Source organism: Saccopteryx bilineata, chromosome 3, assembly GCF_036850765.1.
Source record: "Saccopteryx bilineata isolate mSacBil1 chromosome 3, mSacBil1_pri_phased_curated, whole genome shotgun sequence".
Classification (NCBI taxonomy): Eukaryota; Metazoa; Chordata; class Mammalia; order Chiroptera; family Emballonuridae; genus Saccopteryx; species Saccopteryx bilineata.
The window spans coordinates 185,786,464-185,803,493 of NC_089492.1; the positions used below are offsets into that span (position 1 = coordinate 185,786,464).

At 39.1% G+C, this 17,030-nt stretch overlaps 1 pseudogene; it reads right to left on the bottom strand.

Annotated features, from left to right (window-relative positions):
* Positions 1-10,135: 10,135 nt before the first annotated feature.
* On the bottom strand, positions 10,136-11,098 carry LOC136329947 (centromere protein L pseudogene; annotated as a pseudogene).
* Positions 11,099-17,030: the final 5,932 nt, after the last annotated feature.

A 17,030-nucleotide genomic window follows, 5' to 3' on the forward strand; every position in this document is an offset into this window, starting at 1 on the left:
AGGACAAAAATAAATTGAAGAAAACAATATTGTAGATAAAAGAAACATTTTATTCATTGCAACAATAATACACTATAATATGATAAATGCATAATAAAACATTTGTAATATTTTATATTGTAATTATGCTTACATGCTTATTAATTTTTAATAATAATTATAAGATAAAAGGACTCATTTAGATACAAATACGTCACATCACACGCAAAAAATCGACTCTGCATCGATCAAATACAGACATTTACAGACTAGCCTTCCAGTATCAAAAAGGAGGACATGTAGGAGGACACTTTTCAAGGGAGGATGAAACTTACAAAAGAAGGACTGTCCTCCTTAAAGGAGGATAATTGGTCACCTTAGTATTAGGTACCTGGGGTAATTCCTAGATGTGCAAAATACAAGGGCCCTTCTCTACACAGTGCCTTCTGGCACCACAACCTACTTTTCTGCTGTTTCCTCTTACGCTACTGCTGCTATCCATTCTTACTGGCCTTTATATCAAGTTGAAACTACCTGCTCAGTAAACAAGTTTTTTGCTTTTTTTTTTTAGGTTTGCTCCCTTGTACTAGGGCAGCACCCTAGTCTATGGAAGGCTGCGGGTGCTTGCCCTCAGGGCAGCAGATTGCAAATTTCGGACAGCCTGCTGCTGTGGGGAGGAACAACTGTTTGCTATTGTTTGCTGGAGAAGGGTTTTTTCCCCCTCAGACTGTTTTGCTGTAGAATCTAGAGAAAGAGTGCTGAGGGGTTGGGGAGCCCTGGTGAGGCTTGTGGGGTGCCTGTGAGTCTGGACAGTGAGAGGGAAGCGGTCTTCCCTGCCTGTTTGCTTGTCCGCCTTTACGAGACTTTAATAAATGGAATGGACCTCCCTTTTCTGGCTCCACAGTCTCTTTGCTGTCTGCCTTAATCCAGTGTTAAACTGCATGGCCACAGTGGCGGCCACTGGCCTTACATCTGGAGCAGCCAGCAGGGTTCGGAGCAGATCAATATGGAGCCACAGCCACCTTTGAAGGGTGAGGTAGAGGACTGGCTGTTGCTCCCCAGTGTATGATTCCCCATGGCTGTCCTTTTGGGGACTGTGGGCTGGCTATTTTTTACAGCCCTGCAAGAGACCACCCGCGGTCAAGAGCCCTAGAAAGAGCTGCAGATCCGCGAACTGCAGATATGGTGCCTAGAACTGGAAAGGTCTCTGGAGAAAGAGGCTGAACGGGTTCAAGAGTTGCAATTTGCCCTAGAGGTCAAATGTTGGCGGTGACAGTTGTTGGAGGAACAACTGTGGGTTCAGCTTCAGGCCGCAAGAGCTGAAGATGGAGCAGTGCTGGCGGAGTGGCTCAGAGTAGGCAGGAGCAGGTGTTCCCAGCTCCTCTTCTGAGGATGAGGAGTCTCCGCTGAAGCTGTCATCTGCACACCCAGAGTTTGGACAGAAGTTGTCCAGACAGTAAAAACCCAGCAGCAAAGAGTACCTGCTGATCTGCTGATAAGCTTGCAGCAATTGTGAGACATAGGGGTAGACTGCATTGTGCTCTCTGGAGCAGAGGTGGAGAGGTTGGCCACTGTTGCCATGGGCTCCTCTAGGGACAAAAGACCATTATTTTATGATGTTGTTTTACGAAATGTCCAGAATTGACAAATGATACAGAAATTCTAGGGCTGAGGGGGCAAAGTATCTGAATAGAAATAAAAACAAAACAAGAAATGGCCAAATGTCGGTATTTGAACTGTTAAGGAGTATAGGGTTTCTTTCTTAGGGTAATGAAAATGTTCTAAAATTGTTTTTGGTGATGAATGCACAACTCTGTGAACATATTAGGGGCTGTTGACCAAACATCAAATGAGTAAATTGTACATTATGTAAATTATATCTCAACAAAACTTTTTCTTTTTAACTATAAGGTTAATTAAATACTAATAATTTTCTGGCAAATTTCATTAAAAGAATATTGGACTTATAACCACAATCTTTGCAGTTTTGTCCCAGTGTTGACCATGATAACAGCCTATTTTTGCATAATGGGTTTGGGGGTTGACTAGTGAAATCTGCTCACTTAGAACCAGGTTCTGGGAGGTGCCCAGCTGAGAACCCAAGAAATCCTTCCTACTCACTCTAAATAGGACCCATCAGTCCTCCTGTGCCACCAAAGCTCATTGTTATTTCTCAGTGCCCTTCCTGTATGATTTTGAATCTGTTAGGTGGTTGCCCAGTGCCATATAGACCTGCAGATTAATCCTGGCCTCTAGGTGTATCATCTTGTAGCCTAGCTTATTATTTGAACATAGTTTTGTTAGTTGTAGTATTACTTTTTTTGACTTAATAGTAATAGGGATAGGGTGCTGTTTCCACCATACTGTCACATATATCACTGGCCAGGTGCCTGCTTGACACAATGTAATTCAGCCAACACTGGTCACAGAGAGTGGGGAACAAGGTGCCTGGTCTCCCAAGTCCTCATGTTTATGTGGCTGCATTAATGCAGAGTCTGCTTTTCCCTCTTCTCCATGCCCAGTCCCTTGGCTCTATTCTAAAGTGCCTCCTTTTCTCATAAAAAAAAAAACAAAAAACAAAAAAAAACTTAAGCTTTTAAACTACAGCTTCAGTTCAAATCCTATCTTCTTGTCTATGGACACTGATATCCTTTTCTCTAAACTCCATTATAATAATGGTTATGAGCATACAATGCACAGACTTGGTCACCAGTAATTTAATGTCTCTAAAATCAACATCTGAAACCAGTTGTTGAGGTCAGAACTGAATCTAATGTTTTTCTGATATCCCCCTAAGTACCTACCATGGTCACAATAGACATTCAATGAGCATTTATTAATTGACTTTGCCAAAAACTAAACTCAGAGAACACTATAAAGATGTGGTCAACGCCAAGATCATGAGACAAGTAAACTGCTTATGGTTCTCAAATTGAAAATGGAGGTAGAAAATTTTCAAAAATATTGTGGTGATGCTGGAATTTTTCTCAAGGTACATTTAAATGTTTCTGGAAATAATGAAGTCATCACTTTTTCTTACTCTAACTTATCTACTGGGGGCAGGGATGGGGATAATGCTCCTGCCCAATGTTTCCATTCATTCTGTCCAAAGATAAGGTCTGCATCTGTCCATGTCCCCCTCTCCCCAGTGCATTAGTGTAGATCTTCATCTATACTCTGAAGACCTCCTCTAAGTTTTCTTTTTTATTTTTTTATCTTTGAAAAAAAATTTTATTATTTATTTATTTATTTATTTATTTATTTATTTATTTATTGTGTTTACATAGATTCTAGAATCTCCCTGAACGCCTTCCCCCTCCCCCATATCCTCCTCAACATCTCCCTTACTTTCCTCCCAACAGGTCCCTCCCCTCTTCCCTTCAGTTTTAATTCCATTCCTCAGTTCACATTGTTTCTTGAATTCCTCAAATGAGTGAGGTCATATGATATTTTTCCTTCTCTGCCCGGCTTATTTCACTTAACATAATAGTTTCCAGGTCCATCCATGTTGTTACAAAAGGTAATATTTCCTTTTTTTTCATGGCCCCATAGTATTCCATAGTATATTATGTACCACTGCTTTTTAATCCACTCGTCCACTGACGGACACTTGGGCTGTTCATCCAGATCTTTGCTATTGTGAACAATGCTGCCATTAATATGGGGGTGCATTTCTTTTTTTGAGTCCGTGATATGGTGTTTTTGGAATATATTTCTATAAGTGGGATGGCTGGCTCATAAGGCAGTTTGGTTTTTAATTTTTTGAGGAATGTCCGTACTGTTTTCCACAGTGGCTGCACCAGTCTGCATTCTCACCAGCAGTGTAGGAGAATTTCCCTTTCTCCACCTCCTCGCCAGCACCTATCATGTGTTGTTTTGTTAATAAGTGCCATTCTGACTGGTGTGAGGTGGTATCTCATTGTGGTTTTAATTTGCATTTCTCTAATGATTAGTGATGTTAAGCATTTTTTCATCTGTCTATTGGCCATCTGTATGTCCTCTTTGGAGAAGTGTCTATTCATTTCTTTTGGCCATATTTTGACTGGATTGTTTGTCTTCCTGGTGTTGAGTTTTACAAGTTCTTTATGAATTTTTGTTATTAACCCTTTATCACATGCATTGTTGATTATGTTCTCCCATTGTGTAGTTTGTCTTTTTATTCTATTCTTATTGTCTTTAGCTGTGCAGAAGCTTTTTAGTTTGATAAAGTCCCATTTGTTTATCCTGTCATTTATTTCACTTCCCTGTGGAGATAAATTGGCAAATATATTACTGCGAGAGATATCAGAGAGCTTACTGCCTACGTTTTCTTCTAAGATGCTTATGAAGATTTTATGGCTTACATTTAAGTATTTTATCCATTTTGAGTTTATTTTTGTGAATGGTGTAAGTTGGTGGTCTAGTTTCAATTTTTTTGCAGGTAGCTGTCCAATTTTCCCAACACCATTTGTTAAAAGAGACTGTCTTTACTCTATTGTATGCTCTTACCTCCTTTCTCAAATATCAATTGTCCATAAAGGTATGGGTTTATTTCTGGGTTCTTTGTTCTATTTCATTGATCTATATGCCTGTTCTTATGCCAGTACCAACCTGTTTGGAATACCATGGCCTTGTAGTATAACTTGATATCAGGAAGTGTAATAATTCCCACTTTATTCTTCTTTTTCAAGATTGCTGAGACTATTCATGTTCTTTTTTGGTTCTATATAAATTTTTGGAATATATGTTCTATATCTTTGAAGTATGCAATTGGTATTTTAATTGGTATTGCATTGAATTTATAAATTGTTTTGGGTAATATAGACATTTTAGTGATGTTTATTCTTCCTATCCATGAACACGGTATATGCTTTCATTTGTTTGTATCTTCCTTAATTTGCTTTAACAATGTTTTATAATTTTCCGAGTACAAGTCCTTAACCTCCTTGGTTAAATTTACTCCTAGGTACTTTATTTTTTTTTGTTGCAATACTGAAGGGGATTGTTTCCTTAATTTCTCTTTCTGACTGTTCATTGTTGGTGTATAAAAATGCCTCTTATTTCTGAGTATTGATTTTATATCCTGCCACCTTGTTGAATTCCTTTATCAAGTCCAGTAGTTTTTTGACTGAGACTTTAGGGTTTTCTATATACAATAGCATATCATCTACAAATAATGATAGTTTTGCTTTTTCTTTTCCAATTTGGATTTTTTTTTATTTCTTCTTTTTGTCTGATTGCTGTAGCTAGGACTTCTAGTACTATGTTGAATAAGAGTGGTGAAAGGGATCCTGATCTTAAAGGGATTGCTTTTAATTTTTGTCCATTGAGCATGATGTTGGCTGTGGGTTTGTCATAGATGGCCTTTATTATGTTGAAGTATGTTCCCTGTATTCCCACTTTGCTGAGAGTTTTGATCATAAATGGGTGCTGGATTTTATCAAATGCTTTTTCTGCATCTATTGATATTATCATGTGGTTCTTCTCCTTCCTTTTGTTTATGTGGTGAATCACATTGATTGATTTATGAATATTGTACCAGCCTAGCCTCCCCAAAATAAATCCCACTTGATCATGATGTAAGATTTTTTTTTTATGTATTGCTGGATCGGGATTGCTAATATTTTGTTGAGGATTTTAGCATCTAAATTTATCAGGGATATTGGCCTATAATTTTCTTTCTTTGTGTTGTCTTTGCCTGGTTTTGGAATCAGAATTATGCTCACCTCATAAAAGGAACTTGGAAGTGTTCCTTCCTCTTAAATTTTTTGAAATAGCTTGAAAAGATAGGCATTATTTCTTGTTTGAATATTTGGTAGAATTCACCAGTGAAGCCATCTGGCCCAGAGCTTTTGTTTTTTGGGATTTTTTGATAACTGTTTTGATCCCATTTGTTGTAATCGGTCTGTTTAGGTTTTCTGATTCTTCCAGATTAATTTTTGGAAGATTATATGTTTCAAGGAATTTGTCCATTTCACCTAGGTTGGCTAATTATTTGGCATACAGTTCTTCATAGTATTTTCTTACAATATTTTGTATTTCTGTTGTGTCCATTGTTATTTCTCCACTCTCAGTTCTAATTTTATTTATTTGAGTCCTCTCCCTTTTTTTTTTTTGGTGAGTCTGGTTAAAGGTTCATCGATCTTGTTTGCCTTTTCAAAGAACCAGCTCCTGATTTCATTGATCCTCTGTACTGTTTCTTTAGCCTCTATGTCATTTATTTCCACTCTGATCTTTAATATTTCCTTCCTTTTACTACCTCTGGGCTTTACCTGCTGTTCTTTTTCTAGTGCTTTTAGATGCAGGGTTAGGTTGTTTATTTGAGCGTTTTCTAGCTTCTTAAGAAATGCCTCTAGTGCTATGAACTTCCCTCTCAGTACTGCTTTTGCTGTGTGCCATAAATTTTTAGTTTTTGTATGCTCATTATCATTCGTTTCTAGATTTTTTAAATTTCTTCTTTGATCTCATTGTTAACCCATTTGTTATTTAATAACATGCTATTTAGTTTCTATGTGTTTGAGTATTTTTCAGTCTTTCTGTTGTGGTTGATTTCTAGTTTCATTCCATTGTGATCAGAAAAAATGCTTGATATGATTTCAATCTTCTTAAATTTGCTGAGACTGCTTTTGTGCCCTAATATATGGTCTATCCTAAAGAATGTACCATAAGCACTTGAAAAGAATGTATATTCTGCTACTTTAGGGTGAAAGGTTCTGAAGCTATCTATTAGATCGAGTTAATCTAGTGTGTCCTTTAAGTCTGCTGTTTATTTGTTAATTTTCTTTCTTGGGGATCTATGTAGTGATGTTAGTGGGGTATTGAAATCCCCTACTATTATAGTATTGCTGTTGATATTGCCCTTTATATCCATCAAAGTCTGCTTTATGTTTTTAGGTGCTCCTATATTAGGTACGTAGATATTTATAATGGTTATATCTTTCTGTTGGATTGCTCCCTTTATCATTATGTAGTGACCTTCTTTATCTCTAACTATAGCCTTTGTTTTAAAGTCCATTTTGTCTGATATAAGTATTGCTACCCCAGCTTTTTTTTCATTTCCATTTGAGAGAAATATTTTTTTTCCATCCTTTTACCTTTAGTCTATGTGTATCTTTTGTTTTGAGGTGTGTCTCTTGTAGACAGCATATGTACGGGTCTTGTTTTCTTATCCACGCAGCTACACTATGTCTTTTGATTGGATCATTTAATCCATTTACATTTAAGGTTATTATTGATATGTAGTAGTTTATTGCCATTTTATTCTTTAAAGCTATATTCTTCTTTTGCTATATTCTTTTCCCCTTTTGTTCTGTTTACAACAGGCCCCTAAACACTTCTTGCAGCATTCATTTGGGTGTAATGAATTTCTAAGTTTTTCTTTTTTTTTTGTCTGGGAAGCTTTTTAATTTTTCTTCAATTTTAAACGATAGCCTTGCTGGATAAAGTAGTCTTGGTTGTAGGCTCTTGTTCTGCATTACTTTGAATATTTCTTGCCATTTCCTTCTGGCTTCAAGTGTTTCTGTTGAGAAGTCAGATGTTATCCTTATGGGGGCTCTTTTATAGGTGATAGCCTTTTTTTATCTAACAGCTTTAAATATTTTCTCTTTATCTCTTAACTTGGTATTTTAATTATGATGTGTGTTGGTGTGAATTTCTTTGAGTTTCTCTTTAATGGAGTTCTCTGTGCTTCTTGAATTTGTGCTACTTTTTCCTGCATCAATTTAGGGAAGTTTTCAGCTGTGATTTGATTGAACAAGGTCTCTGTCCCTTGTTCTTTCTCTTTCTCTTCAGGAACTCCTATGGTGCAGATGTTTTTTCTCTTTAGGTTGTCACAGAGCTCTCTTAGAGTATCCTCATATTTTTTTATTCTTTTTTCTTTTTGCTGCTCCACTTTTGTGTTTTTATTTATTTTTTCTTAAAAATTTCTGATTCAATCCTCTGCTTCATCCAGCCTGATTTTAATTCCTTCTAGTGTCATCTTCATTTCTGATATTGTATTTGTCATTTCTGACATGTTTTCCTTTATTATTTCAATGTTCTTTTTTTAATACTTGTTATTTCTTTATTTATGTGCTCACTGTGACCATCATTGTTGTTCTAAAATCTTTCAGCATTCTAATAATCATTATTTTAAACTCTGCATCCAGTAGTTTGCTTATATCTATCTCACTCAGCTCATATTCTGGGGTTTCTCTTGCTGATTCATTTGGATTGCATTTCTGTTTTCCCATTTTGTCTGTGTTTCCCTGGTCTTCCCTGGCTGGGGCCTGAGGGAGATCAGTGGGGGTCAGTGCCTGTGACTGGTTCTTATCCATCTTTCGGGAGCTGCATGTTATCCAGATCTTGTGGCTGCCTTTGCTCAGTCCAGGTGCCATTGTAAATATCAGCTGCAATCCAAAGCTTGTTTTCATCTACTCTTGGCCTGGGAGAAGTTCCTTTTAAAGTTCAAGTTCCCCTAAAATCTGCTTTCTGTTGTCTTTTATTGCTGGCTACTTTTTGGGCTCAATACAGACTCAATGTGGGTTCTTTGGTGGTCCTTGGCTATAGAATTCTCCTAGTTCAGTCAAAATTTGTCTTTCATGATGAGTGTTCTCAGATTTAAGTTATAATCTACTTTGGTTCTGGGAAGCGGGAGTTATTGCATCTGCCCACTCTGTGGCCATCTTGTCTCCTTCTTGAGTCTCTGGCAGGAAGTGATACTCTAAGCTTTCTTCTTATGTTTACTTTTTTATCCCTTCTTCGTCTCACCAAATCCTCTTGTACAGTAATCTTTTTCCTCACACTATTTTTTGTAGTAATAAAAATGTTCAGACTCTATGTAGGTAAATTCTACATAATATATACATTTATCAGTCATCTGAAAAACTAAATTACTTGATTCAATTTAGTCATGGACAACTTTAGAGTTTTGCTTGGTTTAGTAGGGTATAGCAGCCTTCAAGGACATTTAAGTGAGGAACTATTAGCTTTCCCCTGCAACCTTGTTAGCAAGTCATAAGGAAAGCATACACATACAGACATCTATTTGATAAACATTTATTAACAAAACAGGCTCAGAAAAAATTTTCAACCAGTTCTCTAAATGTGATAAAGTCACAACTCTCTGTTCCTTTAAATGCTCCAATCATGTCCTGTAAAAGGTTTGCTCAGAAGACACAGGATTATTCTTGGGCAAAATTCAAAACATTGTAATGGTCACTATCTCATTTCTTAAACCAATGATTAGGCATAGGACCAAATGGGGCTCAAGTTAAGAAAAAAGCCCCAAAGAGTGAATTCTTAGGTTCTGCTCATTCAGAGAAAAAGTACCTCTAAGTTCTAATTTACATATCTTAAATCCCTTTAATTTCACCAATAGGAATGAACTAACAAGATATAACTTTCATCAGTGAAATCACATTGTTGATGATATTTATTGTAATAAAAGCAAAGCAATGGTAGTTGAAGAAAGAGGCCTTGCAAAACACATGTCTGGCCTTTCTGATATAACCCCAGCTGGCTACCTCCTTACTAGGCATTCTTGATTAGCACCTGGGATTGATCAAAGCTAAAATAACACACAAAGTATCACACTCTTTACTGAACTCTTTTTAGATAACTTATAGGCATCACAAGACTGGAAATTAACATTTTATTAATTGAACCTCTTTGAAAAAATACTTTGCATCATTTTGTGAAGAATTGCTTCACCCCATATTTATCATTTAAATAATTTTTAATGTTTTTTCTTTGTTTATTTTAAAGGTGATTATTTAATTCAACATTAAAGTAACTGAAAAACATTAAAAAGAGAAACATATTAGTGGCTTGAAAATATGTATTAATTTTAATTTCATTTGGAGGGGATTTTTTGATTGCTAGTCCTCTATAGCAAAACAATTCTAAGAAAATGTCTTTAAAAGACAGAAATTCTCTCTGAATACAAGAAGGACTCAAAAGTTTTAAGGACACAAATCAGATAATAGTATATCTAATTTGAATCCTAAAAGTTTAATATAATAAACATCACATTTTTTTTAAGAAAGATGCCCAAAAAGTTAACAACTCAACATTGTCTAGGGACTGACATCCCAGATTATCATGACTATTACACAAGCAATTGACTGTGGTTCATGACTACCACCTTCTTGTTCTAAATCCTTCTTAGCTTTCATCTGGGCAACTAACTCCAAAGGCACTATGAGAAAAACAGATGCAGAGATGGATGCACATTTCTCTTCCTGTCCTTCTCAATATCGGAAGCTACAGACATTGAAACATGAACCAACCTTGTAGCTGGTAAGTGAATTTTGAAATGCTTGTGGAAATGTGAATGAAGGCAGTCAGTCCATGAAGAAGTCAACTTCCCCTTGGGTAATTTCCCCAGGTATTTGTGGACACTGTCCCGCAAAGCATTTGCACCTCTGGATGTATGTCATAAGAAATGTCCAGACTTTGAGGGCTACAGGGTACAGACCAAAAAAATTCAATAGCATTTTGCATGCAATCTACATAGCAGCCATCCAAGGAAGATTAAACACATTGATTCATAAGGAACAGAAATAATAGTCAAAGTTTTCTGAAACCAGGTTCCAATTATCACTGTATTAATCTCTGCTCCATTTGCAAGGAATAAGAGTAGACAGCTGAAATCTTTGGAAACAGTCTCCAGAGACTGCTTTCAAATATACACCAGCACTAACCAGTCCATAATATTTTATTCTTTTCTCAGAAAATAGTGAAATTTTGACAGAATCTGGACAAGAAATGGTTTAGGGCTTCTTTGTGTTTCTTTCATTCCTAGGAAAGTAGAGAAAATCATTTTTATGTTAAAGTTTTCTCCCACTTTCACAGAAGTCTTTTTTCCTTTCAGCAATAACAAATGTACTCTTTGAGATTAGCACAGGAGAATTTACATAAGGGAGTTAAACTATATAAAGTTTACTGTTTATGCAGAAGAAATGCAACTTTTGGGGATCAACATCTTCTCCAACTGTGAACACTAGGAATTAAACTTTGAGATATACTTGGGGCAAAAGAAGTCAGCTCTCTAACTAATTCTAATAATTTCTGCAGAGGAGTGGCACCCATAATGTGGCACATTAATTCTTGAGGACACACTATGTCTGGGAGTCAATTCTGGTGCATCATATGAACTCATGGTCAATAAAATGTTGTGATGATATTGTCACCTATTCCAGTTTAACAAATCATTCTTAAAGTTTGGATCCAGAACTACTTGGAGACAGAAATCCCTTAAGAGAAAAAAAAAGTTACCACCTACCTGACCATGGCACAGTAGATAGTCAGCCTGAGGTCCCAGGTTTGAGACTCAGAGGTCACCAGCTTGAGCATGGGATCATAGACATGGCCCCATAGTCTCTGGCTTAAGCCCAAAGGTCACTAGCTTAAAGCCCAAGGTGGTTGGCTATAACAAGGGGTCACTGGTTGACTGGAGGTCTCTGGTTAAGGCACATATGAAAAAACAATCAGTGATCAACTAAGGTGCCGCAACTATGAGTCAGTGCTTCTCATCTCTTTCCCTTCTGTCTGTCTGTCTTTCTCTTTCTCTCACAAAAAGGGGGGAGGGACACAGAAATGGCAGCTAGGAGATGGAAGGAACACTTACCTCATCTGCCCAAATTCCTTTGTGCTCCACAAACAGGTTCACCCAGGACACCAAAGTAGACCTTGTTCCCTCATATGCCAGGCGAGCACTGCAACTTCACCCAGGAGGGGCATTTCCCCTGGCCCGGCTACCCAACTTGGCAGTCACTCCTTGTCCTTCCACTGCTGCCATTTAAAATCTTTTCCCACTTGCTCTGTGGTGGGAAGCAGTAAGCCCTCTTGGTGCTGATTCCAACTAATGTCTCCATTTTAACTGAGGGCACCCTGGAGCAGCCTGTTCCTTATTTTCAATTTCCTAACCCAGGGGTGCTTACTCTACAGCTCTTTTCTACTGGCATGAAGCTTTCTACCCAACTTCTACCTGTAGTGAGCATGGCAGAGGGCCCTGCTCTAAACCTGATTTTCTTCCAGTTGGACTTCCATGCGACAAAATGCTGGGATGGGACAAGGCAGGCCTGTGAGTATGTGCATGGCCTTGTGAATAATGAGGTGGGTATCCACCTAGTGACTTAGCCTGCCTCCTGAGGCAGGGTTTTTTAAGCAATGTTGGGAGCAGAGGGAATGCGATGCCCCCACTTGGACTTCCCACTTCACTTGGGAGACCCAGTCTCTTGGCAAAAGGGTTGTGCTTGGTGAAAAGCTTGAAGGTCTTAAATTTTTGTGGTTCAAGGAGCACTTTGAGATTGTGGTGACAATCTCTTCAATAAAATGCACATGTGCACATGCAATACATAATCTTCAAGTACCATTTAAGAGAGTTTATGGATCCTATTATTACCACCACTACCAGCAGTTCCATCCTTCAATCTCCCAGGAACCCACTGAGGTAGCAAATAGACCACCTCTGATATTATGACATCAAGAAAACCAGTTAATTAACTTGAGCTTCGAGTCCTATCTTCTGTAAAAGCTGCCATGGCAGTATTTCGTTGTATTCCATCGCAGTACTCTAAGGAGGAAGCAAAATATCAGTTATTGGAAGCACATTGGACTTGTGTATTGCAGTGTAAATACACGGTAGTTCTGTTAATTAAATAAACCCCAAAATAAAAACAGGCTTCCTCCTGTGCCTTTCTTGGACATTAGGATGTTACCTGACTGAGGCTCCTCACACTTCTCTGTGTCTTACCAGAACCAGATCAGCAGCACTTTCCCAACACCGCTGTCTGCAATGATAGAAAATAAGTGAACCTTTCCCCTCTTGAAACACTGCCCCTTGCTTCTAACCTCTGAGTTTTCCTTCCCTGCCCATTCTGACCATGAGCTGATACAGGTCCCCAAGTCCCTAAACTGAATTACTATAGAAGCTACTGTGACTTAATGTGGTGTTTATCCCTGGCACTGCTTCTCACTTTGAAAGCAAGCTGGACCCTGGCTGGTTGGCTCAGCAGTGAGCATCGGCCTGGCATGTGGAAGTTTTGATTCCTGATCAGGGCACACAGAAGAAACACCCATCTGCTTCTCCACCCCACCCCCATCTCTCTCTCTCTCTCTCTTCTCCTCCTGCAGCCATGGCTCAAATGGTTAGAGCAATGTTGGCCTTGGGTGCTGAGGCTGGCTCCATGGCCTTGCCTCAGCACTAAAATAGCTCAGTTGCTGAGCAACAGAGAAACGCCCCAGAGTGGCAGAGCATGCCTGGTGGCAGGCTTGCTGGGTGGATCCTGGTCCGGAAGAATGCAGAAGTCTGCCTCTGCCTCCCTGCCTCTCACATAATAATAATAGTAATTATAATAAAGTATGCTGCAATGTGAAGGCTACTGTCAATGCTAAAGAATAAATCTCTAATATGTATTGGAATTCCAATAACAATTGCCCCAATCCATGGAAGCTATTTTTTTTTTAAAGAAAGCTCCTAAAGTCAATCATGTAAGCTATCACATATTCCTCAAAAGCCAGAAGGCTAAGTTTGCCACTTGCTTGAAATTTTTAGAAATGAGTAAATCTTCCCATATCTAGGCAGGAGTGTTTTGAAAGAGGTAGTGAAGAATTCTGCCCCTCTTTCTAGAAAGAGTGCAGCTTTTCTCTTAGAAGAAGGGAGTAGGGAATGGATCTTTCTCAGTGCTGTACTGCCAGAACCCAAGTTGGATAATATCGATTATCCCAAGGACTCCACTTCCATTAGTCCTGGGGCAAGCACTCCTTGCCACCCTGAGCTCATGGCACATGTTCTGCTAAAGTGTATGAGGATCACCAAGGGATCACTTTGGGATGGAAGACCTACCTCTTACCCCCAACTGTTACCTAAAAAGCATTTAAAAACTCAAAGCTGGCCCTATCTTCATAGTTTGTTTATAGAGCATCACCAGACATGTGCAGAGGTCACAGGTTGAATCCCCAGTCAGGGTATATATGAGAAACAACCAATGAGTGCACAACTAAATGTAACAACTAAGTGAAACAATGAGTTGATGCCTCTCTCTCTCTCTCTCTCTCTCTCTCTCTCTCACCCTTCCTCCTTCCCTTCCCATTTTCTCTCTTTCAAATCAATGGAAAAATGCCTGACCTATAGTGGCGCAGTGGATGGAGTGTCAACCTGGAACACTGAGGTTGCCCGTTCAAAACCCTGGGCTTGCCTAGTCAAAGTACATACAGGAGTTGATGCTTCCTGCTCTTCCCCCTCTTCTTTCTCTCTCTTTATCTCCTTTCTAAAAGTGAGTAAATAAATAAATAAAATTTAAAAACCAAATCAGTGGAAAATTAAAAAGGAAAGACTCAAAGCCATTTATCTCCTCCCACCTGACCCTTTCCCACTTATCCCTAACAAACATCCACCAGAACAAATCTAAGCCCAGACCCCACTGGTATAGCTCTTGCTTTACCAAATTACCTTGTCTGACTTCTAACAGCTTGACCTTTGCCATTCTTACTCCTCTACTGCATTTTTCCCACCCATGACTTCTCTTTTCCCAGGAGCCTGTTTGCCTAATCATCTTGGCTTAAATTGATTTGAAAGCCAATAGATCCAGCTTGTGCCCCCTGACAAGTCTGAGCCCACTCCAGTCCTCAGAAGGAGCAGGGCTCTTCCTGGCTCAGGTGTCCAATCCCCTAAACATACAGGTAGCACTGCCAATTCCTCACCACAGACTTGCATTCCAGAGGAAAAAGTTATAATAAGTTTATATACTACCCTAGGAGCCAATGGTGATAATGCAAAAGCAATCATCCCTTTAAAAAAAATCTGAGTCTGAATTAGTTTCACTTTTCATATAATGCATACATGAGACCTGAACCCTGTATTTCCAATCAACCTTCTATTTCCATTTTTCCTTGCTTTCCTGTTTAAGTTTTAATGGCTTAGCTGGAATTGAGACCATATTTGCTACCCTTGTTTGTTTGAACACTTAGGTTCTGTGAAAAATATTTGCCTCCCAAATTCCCAGTGAATGACAATTGTCCTAATTCATTGCTGTTGTTTTTTTAAGTATCTTGTCAGGGAAAGAATTGGCTTCATATTTCAAAGAATCCCTTTTCTACTAAAAAGTTCTTGTATTACCACACATAAGCACTTATAATGTATACTCAGAGAATAAAGCCACTAGGACCCACTTAAAAAAAAAAGGTAACTCTTTATTTTTCTTGCAAGGCATACTGATTAGCTCAGTGACTTGGGGCTTAACCTCTCCACGCCTTGGTTTCCTATTTGTAAATGAGGAATGTGTTTGATGTCTAAAGTTTCTTCCAGCCATTACTTTCACAATTCTATCAAAACATGTCAAAACAAAGGAAATTATCATTTTATTTTGAGCACATGGATTTTCAAGAGAATATTACAAATGGATTTATGATGTCATCAATCTCCCTTTCCTAACAAAATGCATTTTCATTTGCTCCCACCATACTTTTTCACAGAGTAATTGGATACAGCCTTGACAGGGTAAGGATTGGAGGGGCCTCTAAGCGAGTAGTATTCATTCTCTTGCCTTTAGATTCCAAAGTTAAAAAACTATTGAAGCCAATTTCTCTCACCACCAAGAATTCAGGACTTGACAGGTTGGCTCAGTGGTAGTGCGTCAGCTCAGTGAATGGAAGTCCTGGGTTCAATTCCAGGTCAGGACACACAGGAGAGGTGACCATCTGCTTCTCCATCCCTTTCCCTTATCTCTCTCTTACTTCTCTCTCTCTCTCTCTCTTTCCTGTAGCCATGGCTCAAATGGTTTGACAAGTTGGCCCCAGGTGCTGAGGATGGCTCCACAACCTCACCCCAGGTGCTAACATAGCTTGTTGCTGAGCAACGAAGCAACACCTCAGATGGGTAGAGCATCGCCCTGGAGGGGGCTTGCCAGGTGGTCAGGGGTGCATGCAGGAGTCTGCCTATGCCTCCCTACCTCTTACTTAAAAAAAAAAAAGAAAAAAGAATCCCTAAATGGCCATCTTGATAGGGTCCATCTCAATGTCAGAGGAGATGAATATTACAAACACATGTTTTCACTGACTGGACACACACAAGAAAGACCCCTGACTCAGCTCTTTTAATGCTTGTTTGTTTCAATGCAAGGTAAGGTTTCACCTTCTGGATTCAAGAAAAGAACAGAAAATCCACGATCAATAGCAGCTACTTTTGTCATACATCCACCCAATCATTTGCTCATTGAGTCAGATCCCATTTGTCCCTCAAATTGTGAAATTGAGGGCATGAGGGGGATAATGAGTGAGGAAACAGAGTTGCCATTCATCTGACTTCTCTAGGCTTGTTTCTTAGTTGATTAACAGAGCAACAAATGTCACTTTGCTTTCACAGCCCCTAACTTTCCAGCACAGCTCAGAAATACCTCTGCATAGAAAAGGGAAACTCAGGAAGAACGTCCCTGATCATCAGAGCAACATGATGAGTATAATAAATGCCAAAGGATGAGCTATAAAGTAGTCAGTGGCAGAAACTTGGCCTGCTGCCTGGATGTCATTTGGTGTTTTCTCTCCCTTTATTTTCTGGACGCTGTGTCTCTCTCACTGTACTGTTCCTTTGGGTTCTTATTCAAACCCATGGGCTGTGTTTCTATGTTCAAGAAGTATATAGAGAGACCTGAACATGGCAGCGGAGTAGGCAGATGTACAGACTCCCAGCTCACACCACCGAACTGGATTATAAACTAATTTATGAACAACCAGCATGAAAAGCCAAATCTGGACTAAAAGAACAGCTTTCAAAAATAAAGGACCAAAGAAAAAGCCACAAAAAACCTGGTAGAGAGCGCCTGAGTCTCCCCTGCTTACAGAAACAGGGGGGCGGGGGTGAGGCTGGGCTCTCAATTCCAAGGAAGAGAGCAGTAAGTACTGCTCACAGCCAATTACCTGGCGACCAGGAAACGAGGTGTGTTGAAAGGGCCCACGTGTCTTCAAAAAGAGGAGAAAGAAGGAGCTGGATGGTGAGGGGGAGAGGAATATAGGTGATGATATAAAAAGCTGACTCATTCAGAGCTGGAGGTGGCCATAACTGGGGGAGGGGCTGATCCTTCCACAAAGCAAAA